The sequence below is a fragment of the Protopterus annectens genome, chromosome 13.part0 (genome assembly GCF_019279795.1).
Source record: "Protopterus annectens isolate FY-2018-M chromosome 13.part0, PAN1.0, whole genome shotgun sequence".
NCBI classification, from domain to species: Eukaryota; Metazoa; Chordata; order Ceratodontiformes; family Protopteridae; genus Protopterus; species Protopterus annectens.
In genome coordinates, this window is record NC_056747.1 from 1,045,363,404 (window position 1) to 1,045,376,186 (window position 12,783).

At 43.2% G+C, this 12,783-nt stretch overlaps 1 protein-coding gene across 1 annotated transcript in view; it reads left to right on the forward strand.

Moving 5' to 3' along the window:
* The window catches only part of PGAP3 (post-GPI attachment to proteins phospholipase 3), a 571,410-nt gene that overhangs the window by 493,700 nt on the left and 64,927 nt on the right, over positions 1-12,783 (forward strand). The gene's annotated exons all lie outside the window — the stretch shown is intronic.

Genomic DNA, 12,783 nt, shown 5'->3' on the forward strand with positions numbered 1-12,783 from the left:
ATGGTCCCAACACAGACACAGTCTAGAAACAGAAATCCCACTAATTCCATGCTTAAAACAGGAGTTCCTATGGTGGGCTCAGGCATGCCAGTCAAACCCAGGCCTACCCTTTCGCAGATGTCAACCAAGCCAGACCATCACAACAGACGCTTCCAGACCTAGGATGGGGGCCCACATGCTGGACAAATGCGTGCAAGGATTGTGGACACAGGATCAACTTCACCTGCACATCAATCTAAAAGAAATGCTGGCAGTAAAACTGGCAATCCAAAAGTTCAAACCATTCCTCAAAGAGGGCCAGTTGATGATAAGGACAGACAACACCACAGTCATGTGGTACATCAACAAACAGGGAGGCACTCATTCATACCCCTATGCAGAATGACCTTGGAGCTGTGGACCCTGGCACTCAGCTACAACATTCAGTTACAGGCAATATTTGTACCGGGGAAAGACAATACTCTAGCAGACATATTAAGCAGAACCACTTCGGATGCCCACGAATGGAAGCTGCACCCGGACATCTTCAAGACCATCTCAAAGAAATGGGGAATGCCACAGATAGACCTATTCGCATCACCTCTCAATCACCAGCTCAAAAGTTCTGCACAAGGACATTCCACCCACTAGCATGGAAAGTGGACTCACTCTCCTTCAACTGGAAAGGCCTAACAGCATATGCATTCCCACCTCTTCCTTTGATACACAAGGTACTACTAAAAATCAAGGAAGAACGTCCAAGGATAATCCTGATAGCTCCAAACTGGCCAAGACAACACTGGTACCCACTACTGAAGAGCATGTCTCGAACAATATGTGGCCAATACCCTGATGCCTTTGATGTTAACTCAGAACAACTACAGCATCATACATCCAAACCTAAAACGCTGCAACTGACTGCATGGAACATCACATAGCAGCAGCTAATCCAGAACTTTCCCAAAGAGTTAAAGACATTATTCTTGAAGCACGCAGACCTTCAACAAGAAGGAACTATGCTGGAAAATGGAAAAGGTTTGTCATTTGGAGTACGGAAAGAGGAAAAGATGTGTCAAACATAGATATGCCTAACATTCTGGAGTATCTGGCCGAACTTCTTCATTCAGGCCTGTCCTACTCCTCCATCAAGATACATGCATCAGCTATTTCAGCAGAATACAGCTTTGATCCACCTGTTTTTCGCACCCTTTGCTCAGGCAGTTCCTCAGAGGAATCAAGAATGTAAAACCTCCAAGGAAACCACCATTACCAGCTTGGGATTTAAACTTTGTGCTAGAAAAATTGACACTATCACCCTTTGAACCAGCAGCAACAGCAGACCTACAACACCTGTCATGGAAAACTGCTTTCCTACTGGCAATTACTTCAGCAAGGAGGGTTTCAGAACTACAGGCCTTAATGGCAGTGCAACCCTTCCTAATCTTCCACCAAGATAGAGTGTCCATGAGGACTAATCCTACATTTATGCCCAAGGTGGTATCCAGAGTATCTTTAAACCAGGCAATCCACCTACCTACCTTCTTTCCCAACCCACAAAACAGAGGAGAAAGAATACTGCATACCTTGGATGTACATAGACAGCTACGCTACTACTTGGACAGAACAAAAAACAGCAGAAAGACTGACCAACTTTTTGTAGCCTATGCAACAGGAAGGGAAGGAAAAGCTATTTCCAAACAGACAATCTCCAAATGGATAGGAAATTGCATACGATACTGTTACTCCTTCCATGGAAAACCAATTCCACAGAACATAAGACCTCATTCTACAAGGGCAACAGCCACTACCACAGCCTTCTTACGAGGAGTGGCAACCAAAGACATTATTGAGGCGGCTACTTGGACCTCCGTGCATACATTTGCCAAGCATTATAATTTGCCTCTATATTCCAGATCCCGAGCAGGGTTTGCCACTGCTGTACTGCAAGGGATCCTAAACACACCATAATCTACTTTTATCCTCCTCCCCTGGTTGGCTATGGTATTCTACCCACTTGTTATGACTGCAGATGCATCCATGAAGGACATAGTACAGTTTTGTACCTACCATAAATGTAGATGTCCGAACTGGATAGCATCTGCAGTCAGGATTACCCTCCCTCCTTCCCCTCTGTGGTACTCCTAGGGTGTTTACCCTCCTAATAGCTAGCTGTTGGGGGGGAGTCTTTCATGGTGTATTTGTTTGTATATATGTACATATATGCTTATTTTTGTGTTTACCTCTATCTATTTGGAAACATTGGCATCTATCCAAATTTTAGCCTGCAAGAGGGCTACTGGCATCTGGGGCAAGAAACACTGAGGAAAATGGCGTCGGCTGATGCTTTTATACCCGAAGACCAACAGAGATGACGTCGGGTGGAGTGCGACATCAGCCGAAGCCGGACCCGGACTTTGGAATCCGGCCGACTGCAGGGCTGCCTGACGACAGGACAACCCACTTGTTATGACTGCAGATGCTATCCAGTTCGGACATCTACATTTATGGTAGGTACAAAACTGTACTTTACCCATGCTAAAGTGCATGTTATAGCCCGTGGTCCCACTTACACCATTTTCTTAGCTCTGTTTTCTTCTGTATGTGAAGAGCTGTTCTCATGCTTTCAGAAAACATTACCTCCTAGCCTTAAGAAAAAAGTGCAGTAGTAACTTTTTTGTTAGATTAAATACAATAAAGTGTTAAGGCTGCTGTGGAGGATGCAGTCTCTTATTTACTTCCCTTAATTTCAGATTTTTCTTTACTGAACTGCTTGCCGTTACACCTTAAATTTTACATTTCTCTTAGGAAAGAATGTTTAGAATTCTCAAGATTAATTGCTTTCTTCTGCAGACAGCTTGACTCCGTGTAAAAGTAGTCAACAATGAGGCAAAAAGCAACTAACAACCCTGCAGATGCATGAAAGAATCTTTGTAAATTTCATTCAAAACACAGCATACAAAATTCTCTTCGCTACCTGCCGTCAGCGGCAGATGTCATGTCTTCCACTGATGAGAATGGAAAGACAACAAGCCAATATCTTTACAGATGCAGGAAAGTTAGTCTTTTTCATGACTTTCATAATTTTGTCTTGTTTTTGAAGCCCATTTGCTTGTGATAAAACATGTTTATAGCTTAAGCCAGTAACATTAATCTAGACATCCACCACTATAAAAACAAGGTAAATTATCTTAACCCTACATATAATATAATCTGTGCACCTTTAGACCCCACCTCAACATCCCAAGATCACAACATTATATTAACCTAGATCTGCTTCTCTCCAGTCTTTCTTATCTTGTTATAGTGTAAAATGTATGTTTCTTACAACTGAGAAAAAACACTTGTTCACTTTAACATCCTTAACATGTAGATCCTTAACATGTAGAGCAGTCACTGAAAAGATCCCACCACATTTAAAATATCCCTGGCTGAACCCTATAACTGCTGTACAATATAGCATCAGTTTATATATCATGAAATAATACCACTAAGTGCAACATTTGTTTTACTTACAGTTAATTCTTTTTCATTTAGTATCTAGTATCCTTCTAAACATTAAAGTGAGGTGTGTGCTTTACAGTCCACCCATAAATTTAAGAAAGTCAACAAAATTCCAGTCTTTATCAGCCACTTTTTCTGGCAAAGCCATATGTGACTGCTTTGTAGTCTCATATTTATTTACTAATTCCAGTATGTCTGGTTTTCCTGATCATCTTCGTCTGGTGCAAGCCCAAGGAACTCCTAATTCTTCTAGTCAACTCCTGTGCTTTTTTGACTCTGAAGCATTTTCCTTTTAGGTTTCACTAGCAATGTTTCTCTATGAGCTTTATTCTCCGAAGAACTAGAAACAGAATCCCCTTCTGTTTCCTGGCTCACCTTTTGTTGGATGAACTTTTAATTTCCTTCTTAGCCTGTTTTGCATCCAAAAAAAATATTTAATCCTGCTGGAAAAAATGTTTGAAGACAGCTGATTGCAACAGTTTGAATTTCACAACTGCCTCTCAACATTCCCTGATTGCTGGGATAAATTTCCTTATCTTCTGTTTGGTGTACGGTGAAAAATCCAGTTTCCACAAATACTCTGCCATCTCCAATTGTTAATACTTTTCTTTTGTGCTAGTTTTGTCAGGATCAACTATTTCTGATGGTGTGATTTGTATCTTTACTAATAGAGGTCATGGCTAGATTTGGAGCATACACTCAGTGTGCTCTTTCAGTTATCTTGTTGTGAATTACCAGTCCATTTGCTTACTTATGCTTTCATAAAATAAACACACTCTGTTCTTTCCAGTTTCTCTTATACAGCAGAAAATCTCAAGTTTTCTGTGTGTGCTTCATCTTCTAACACTACCATTTTTTGAAACCAGTCTTAAAAAGCCTGATACTCGACCACCATTTTCCTCATTTCAGCCTTTTTTTTCAGTTCTGTCAGTTCATTTGAATTCCAGTTAAAGCTTCTTAATTTTTTCCAGCCTTTTATTATTTGAGTTGACACAACTCTTCAATGTTTTATTTATTTTTATCACTTCTGAATACTTTGTTTATTTTTTTCTTGTCTAAATTACTGAAAGCTATCTCTTGTACTAAAGCTTGAACTGCTTTTTGCTGAACAGCTACAGGAATTTTCCCAGACCTTTTCTGGTTTATTTTCTTTCTGGTTTACTTAATAATTTCTTCTTTCTGATATCCACACAGTGTACTTACCAGCCAGTAACTGAAGTTTGCCCAAAATGACAATTTCATTGGCTCCCTTTTCTCAGTTCCTCTTTTCACACTGAGAGAGCTGAAATTAAGGTGTTGATCAGTGTGCATGTAAAATGGCTGAGCCTACAAATGGTCATATTTGATCACTGCTCTATTTTGTAAATAAAATTAAATAAAGTAAGTAAATAAATTTCTGCATAGCAGTGAGATTACCTAGGTGAAAAGAAGTTTGTATTTTTCAAGTCATCACTTAGTTTTAGTACATTAGCCTTTGCATAGTCTCCGAGTACGGATGTGTTTGAGTATGCTTCAGGCTTCAGTCTTAAGGTGAATGTGACTGACTTCCGACCCAATTTAACCAGTTAGGAGGTTACATTTGGTGAGGGGCAAACCTCTGCCATATTGGTAAGGGTCAAGTCCAGGATTTTATTGCTCCTGGCTGGGGGTGCGGACATATTGGTCTAGACAGTCTATAGTGATGACGTCTTGAAATCTGAGCACTGTATATAACTCTCACGGTTTGTGGAGGGATAGTAGATCTCCCAGTTTATGGAGGAATAGTGGATCTCCCAGTTTAAGGAGGGATAGTTGAAGTTTTCTAGGGGAATGGTGTTTGGCTTAATGCAAATGGCACCTTACTGGTTAGGAAGGAGGTATGGCCAAGGGGGACATAGCTGGGGTGTTGTATTTAGCTACGATGTGATAAGGGGTTTTGTTTATAGTAAGTTGGATGTGGAGGAGCTTTAGGTCATTATCTTTTCAAACAAGTCTGGAGGTGAGATTTTTTAAAGAATATACAGATACCTCTGTCTGTAGTGCCGTTATGTAATGCAGTGATCCTGTCCGAGTTACGTGCATTGAAGCCCCTGCACTGATGGGGAACTTTCAGTGGTCTTGAACCAGATCTCTGTGACAATGCATATACCAGTGTTTTCCTGGGTAAGCAATACTCCTTACAGGGTGGATTTTTTTTTATAAGGTTCCTAGCATTAGGTAGCAATATTTTAATATCTGGATTCTGTTTAGTTAATTTGGAAGCTTTAGAAGACTGACATTGCCTACAGAAGGCGTTATGGGAATGGATAAAGTTTCAGCCAATATACAGAAGCCTTGGGAGGAGAGATGCATGCCATCTGTGGGCAAGCAGTCCGGACTGCGTGTATTCTCCTCTCGGCTAATATGTATTGTATCCCCCAACACCCGAGTGACACCAGACGCTAAGCCAGTTATTTTAGTCTGTTATCTTTTGTTCATATTGTGGCATTATTCTTGGTGATGGCAGAATACTGCTCAAGGCTAGGTTCATATCTGCCTCAGACTCTTATTTCAAGGGCTCCATCATGTCTTTCCAGAGAGGTAGTTCTCAAGTCTTTTACACCTGTATGTGCATTGACTGTGTCATGTTTGTACTTTTGGTGCAAGGACATGAGTGCTTGCATGATGTAGCAAATCCTGGTGCCTGATAGTAATTGACTGTGACCCTCTCTAATGCAGCCTGATGAGTGGCTCAGTGGTGTCTCACTGTGGAGTCAACTTTTACTAGGGTATTGAGTTTGTGCAGTGGTGTGCTTTATTGACTTTTGACTTGAGATAGTGTGACCCTTGGGTGCATGTTTCATGTAAGTGCTGCCTACTTTGTGTATTTTTGATGGTGCTCAGGGTGCTTGTTTTAAGGATTACATTTAGGACGCCTTTGTGTTTAGGAAGGTTAATTTTAATAGCTTCAGCATATGCTGACCTGTGTGTTTGGTCAGAGCTGTTTGTTGGCACTAACAACTTGCTTGTTGTTTGTATTTGCTTTATCTGAGAGCTTTGTCATCTTTAAATTTATTTATTTTATTTAGTTTTTTTTATTTATCCTTTGTTGGCCAGATTAGCCCACAAGGTTAGTGGCATCTTTTCAGGAGAAACCTGAGGTAGTATTTTATACTAATAGCGGAAATTAGGCCAGGGCATTGGGGAACTTCCCCTACTCTTTTCGATAGGTGCCATGAGACCTGAACTATCACCAGCTCAAACAGATGGCACCTCAGTTTAATGTCTCATCTAATGAATGACACACACAGGAGTGCAGCACCCCCTCCCCCCTTTACTCTGCACTGCAGTGTCAGTAATCCATCTACCTAGTGTGGGAATAGAACTCATAACATTCTGCACCAAAGGTGAGTGTTCTACCTGTTGTGGCACTGATTATATAACTACATCTCACACACACACATACACACACACACACACACACACACACACACACACACACACACACACACTTGATGTAAGTAGTAAGTGGTTGTCAGTAAACATGAGACAATTACTACATTTTCTGAGTGCATATTTCAACCAGGCTGGCTATACTGATAGTTATAAAGTACAAAAGCTGGTTCCAGTTGTTTACTAATGTGGGGAATATTCCTTTAAGAGGTCTGGAGTTGATTTACAAAAGTGCTGTCTGTCTAAAATGAATGATCAAAGTCTAGTCAGGAAATGAGCAGTCTAAGTCTAAACATTTAAAGCAATTCACCTCTTCACCCAAACGAGAGGTTTCTTTTGGTTGGGCTGCCATCCTTGGGACATAAGCCACTTCAGTGGTTGCAGCTCTGGCTTCAGATGAGAACCCTACAGCAGGCAGAAGCAAGAAGTAACTGGGGATGTTGCAGGCAGCTAAAGTACTTATACCACAGACATGCTGATATAGCAAGGTATCGTCCTGCCAAGGAGGGGGAGAGAAACTGCTATGAAATATGGACCAGACATTGGGCCTTCTTTGGCAGACATCGCAAGAGTTGGCAGTGCTTCTCAATCTACAGTTATTAGATTAGTTATCACTACTGGTAGCTTCAGTGCAAGAAGAAGCAATGCTGTCTGTACCACAGGTAGCAACTCTTCCATTTCTTATGCCGTCCATATGTATTTTTCGCCACATTGTGCAGGATCATGGATTGTAGAAGGGCAGCCAGAGAAGGTATGAGAATGTCCTGGCAGACGGTGAAGTGTCACTAGGCTACCTTGATCCTTGATTGTATGTAAAAGTACTATGTCAGATCTTCACATGCACTCCTTTAAATTTGCATCTCATTTGCTTAGTAGGACAGAACATGAAAGGGATGATGTTCATCATGTTTCACTGTTGCAACCCTAACAAATGGGTTATCCGGTTCCCGGTAGCCCTCAGTCGGCCAAAATACCAAAGGTAAGTAAAAATGACGTCGGCTGCCATCGGTTGTGAAGGACGTCAGGGCGTCCATTACAAAAGGAGCCAGCCAACGTCACTTCCTCAGTCTTACTTGCCGCGGAGCCTGAAGCAAAAGCTTTTCATGCACGAGTGCCAGTCGGCAGTTTAACTTTGTTGGTTTCCGACTACAAAGAGTTGACGTCTACTACAGCTAAGTACCCCATTGGGGATCCTCTTTTCCTGCCTTAACGAATGTCAGAAAAAGTTAATAATTGCATTACCTGTGGAAAGCAGATTCCCCATAGAGATTTTCATTCCTATTGCATTATCTGTTTAGGTCTTGATCACGAATATCCAAAGCCTGAAAATCGGTGGACGCCATACCAACAAACGTACGCCAAACTCTGAAATGCTTAGCCAAAATCTTAGCCAGATGACGGATAGTACGCGGATTAAAGGAGGTACAAAGATTACTATTGGATAGTAATCTTTGTACCTCCTTTAATCCGTGTACTATCCGTCATCTGGCTAAGATTTTGGCTAAGCATTTCAGAGTTTGGCGTACGTTTGTTGGTATGGCGTCCACCGATTTTCAGGCTTTGGATATTCCAAAAAGTGTAAGGACAAAAACCAAGACAGGCCTCAGATAAGTCCTCGGATGAGGTTAAGTTGGTAGTCAGTCAGGCGGGAGCCAGTGAGATGCTTTCGCAGTCCCTGCAGTCTGCAGATGTACAACCGCAGGCCTTGATTGAGTCTTGAGTCCCTTAGGCCTTCGGCCTCCAGTTTGTCTTCCGACATGTCGCTGGTGGCCTCTTCTGCTGGAGCCAGTACTGGTAAGCTTATTCTGGGGTCCGAGGCCTCAGCTTTACGCTCCGACAGCAAACTTCTTTCTTCCACTCCTGCTGCTTCTTCGGCGGTTGCCAGGCCTCCAGAGTCCTTCAGGCTTGCAGGTAAGCCTTCCATTCGTAAGCCTGTGAAGAGGCAGGCTCCAGTTCCTTCTAGTTCCCCTCAATCCCAAATGGTTAAAATGGCTAATGATTTGTTAACTCTTATTAGGGATTCTCAGCCTCATCCTCCTAAAAGGAGTAGGGATGCTTCTCCTGAGGTTTTGTCTTGTTCAGGATCGGATTCTTCCAGCATTTCTGCTGATGGAGGAATTGTCTCATACTTTTTCACCCTTTGAGGATTTAGATGAAGAAGAGTCCATTCCTTCGGCCTCTCCTCCTGAGGATTTCTCTTTTGGTGACACTTTAAATACCCTTAGGGAAAATTTTAAATGGGAAAGTCAGGATTATCCCAAATCTAAGAAACGGATTAGGGAGTTTTTGGATCTACCTCAGCATAAGGCTCCGGCTTATTCCCCTTGTGTTGGAAGTTGTTGTTGATGTTTTTCTGGAAAATTCCTTGTCTCCTAACTCACTCCCCCCTGCTCCCAGGAAACCTGACAGGTACAACAAAGTCTGTGATTCTCATCTATTTCTATTCAGGAACCCATTGGCGGATCCAGAGGTTATTTCTCAGGGCCCTAAAGGAGTTAAGGCCACTGTTGCCAGGAATCCTGTTCCTTCGGACAGGGAATCTAGGAACCTTGATAGGTGGGGCAAGAAAGTTTATACCTCTGCCACCCTAGCTATTAGGGCTACCAATTGCCTTTTTCATATGCTGAAGTACATACAGCACACCTTGGTGGCTATTGGGTCTAAGATTGCAAGTGTACCTCTTTTGGCAGAGAGTAAAGACATGCAAGATTTGTTGAATTCAGCCACTCTGGTCAATAAGCTTTCCTTGCATTGTGGTTTTGACATCCTTGAGGCCTCCAGTAGGGTTATAGCTACTGGATCTGTTATTAGAAGGCACGCTTCACTCCGAGAACAACCTCTTCCAAAACCTGTCAAGGCTAAGCTTTTGGATGTACCTTTGCATAACGACAATCTTTTTGGCAGCAAAGCTGAGGAGGTGTTTAAGAAGATGGAGGATAAGGCCAAGTCCATGCAAACTGTTAAAGATTTTCTGCACGTTCACCCCCCCTCACTTTAGCAGGAATTACTCTTCCAAGAGTTGGACCTTTCCTGATACCAGCAGACAGAACCGTTCCAGGATTAGGGGTTACAAATCTTCTAGGGGGCAGACAATAACCCCTCAAAGGTCTAGGCGGTGGCAGGCTTCCACTTCTAATGCGGGAAGCTCCAAGCCTGCATCCGAATCAAAGCACTCTCAATGACCTTTTACAACTTCTGCCTGTTCTTGTTTGCCTGGAGAGTCCTTTAGGGGAAGGTTGGCCCCTTTTTCAGATGTCTGGGCCTCTATCACAAACGACAAATGGGTGCTCAGAACGGTGTCCCTGGAACACTGCACCTATCCAGCTCCCCATGGATTCCCAGATGTTCCTCCAAAACAAAAGACAGAAGTAGAAAAACAAATTTTGTCTTTGTTTCATTTGGGAGCAATAGAAGCACTTCCTGCTCAGCAGGTAGGCCAGGGCTTTTATTCCAGGCTTTTCCTAGTTTCAAAAAATGAAGGCACCTGGCGTCCTATCCTAGATCTTTCCTTTCTGAACTAATTTCTCGTGATTCCAAAGTTCAAAATGCTCACTCTGCATCAGTTGCTACCAATGCTAGAAAAGGATTCCTGGCTGGTAACCTTGGATTGCAAAGAGGCTTATCTGCACATCCCTATCAGGCAAAGTTGCAGGCAGCACCTTTGTTTCAGAGTGGGCAAACAACATTATCAATTCTCTGTGCTGTCCTTTGGCTTATCTACTGCTCCCAGAGTCTTCACAAAGTGCCTGGCCACAGTCATTGCTTTTTGCAGACAGAAGAAAATTCAGATTTACCCATACTTGGATGACTGTCTGATCCAAGCAAGTTATCAGGAGCAGTTACTAAAGGATCTGGAATTCGTAAAGACTCTTCTTTCTTCCCTGGGTTACACTCTGAACGAGGAAAAATCAAAAATAGTACCATCCAAGGAGATTACGTTCCTGAGAGCGAGTCTGCAAGCTCTGGGATTCATGACATCTTGTATTCTCATGATTCTATATGCAAGACTGCATATGAGGAAATTGCAATGGTACCTCAAGAACATTTGGTGTCAACACATACAGGACCTGGATATGATGATCCCTCTGTTTCCATCTCTGCAGATGGAGTTTCTGTGGTGGGCAACAGCCTGTCTACAGAACAAGGACATGCCCTTTTGGACACCTCCTGCCGCTCAAGTTCTGTCTACAGACGCAAAGGACTACTCCTGGGGAACACACCACACCTGGCTGGCAAATGCATACAGGGATGGTGGAACGCCCAGCAGATGCACCTGCACATAAATCTAAAGGAGTTGATTGCAGTTCAACAGGCCTTACTAGCCTTCAAGCACCTTCTTTCTCCAGGGACCTTACTTGTCAGAACAGACAACACCACAGTCATATGTGGTACAGCAACAAGCAGCGAGGAACTCGCTCTTACCCCCTGTGCAGACAAAGCATGAATCTTTGGTCCATGGCAGCATCCCTGGACCTGCATCTCCTAGGTCAGTTCCTTCCAGGAAGGCTCATTGTTTTGGCAGACCAGTTGAGCAGGCGAACCCTGGATCCTCACGAGTGGCAGCTGAACAGAGCAGTTTATTACAGCATCATTCAACGTTGGGGCATGCCTCAGGTGGATCTTTTCTCCTCCCCGGACAGTCATCTTCTGCCTCTCTTTTGCACCAGACAGCATCACAGCAGAGCCTAGAGAGTGGATGCTCTGTCCTTCCCTTGGACGTTGATATCAATTTACACCTTCCCTCCTCTTCCTCTTCTACCCAGAGTGTTGTTGAAGATCAGGGACAAACAACCAAGGACTGTTCCCATAGCTCTGGACTGGCCCAGAAAGCATTGGTATGCATTGCTTTGCAGTTTCTCCTAATTTCCTCTTTGGTATCTTCCTCTGAAGCCAGATCCTTTGGTTCAGGAAGGGGGAATCATTCTGCATCCTCATCTTCAATCCCTTCATTTGGTGGCATGGCTCATAGTATGACTCCTTCCTTATCTTCTTCCCTTTCCTAGCAGGTGATTGATGTGCTGAGGGAGGCCAGGAGGCCTAGCACTAGGAAGTCCTACGCTGGCAAATGGAAACGGTTCTCTCACTGGATGCAGGCTAGAGGGTAATCTTCTTCTTCAGCCTACCCTTCCTCTGGTCTTGGAATATCTGGCTGAATTGCTTCAGGGTGGTTTTTCTTCTATCAAGCTCCATGCTTCAGCCATTTCTGCTCATTGTTCTCTTGAACAACCCATTTTCTCTCATCCCCTGATGAAAATGTTTCTCAGAGGTGCTTGCAACTTAAAACCTACCAGAAGGGCAACTACTTCAGCCTGGGATCTTAATTTTTGTTCTAGAGAAACTCGCTCTTCCTCCTTTTGAGCCAGCTGCCACTGCAGATTTAAAGTTTCTCTCTTGGAAGACTGCCTTCCTCTTGGCTATAACTTCAGCAAGGAGGGTTTCGGAGCAGCAGGCTTTGATGGCTGTGGAGCCTTATTATTTTCCATACAGACAGAGTTTCTTTGAGAGCCAGTTCCTCCTTTATACCTAAGGCGGTTTCTAGCTTGACTCTTAATTAGTCCCTTCAGCTTCCTTCCTTTTTTCCTATTCCTCGGAATAGAGGTGAAAGGATCCTGCATTCTCTTAATGTGCACAGACAGCTCAGGTTTTACTTGGACAAGACTAAAGACCTTCAGAATTCAGCTCAGTTATTGGTCAGTTTTGCCCCTGGACCTTAGGGCAAGGCTATTTCTAAGCAAACCATTTCCAAGTGGATTGCACATTGCATCAACTTTTGTTATTCCTTTTATGGCAAGGTTCCTCCTCAAGGGGTTAGGACCCACTCAGCTAGGGCAGCTTCCACTTCTGCAGCTTTTCTAAGGGGTGTCCCTATTAAAGATATTTTGGAGGCTGCCA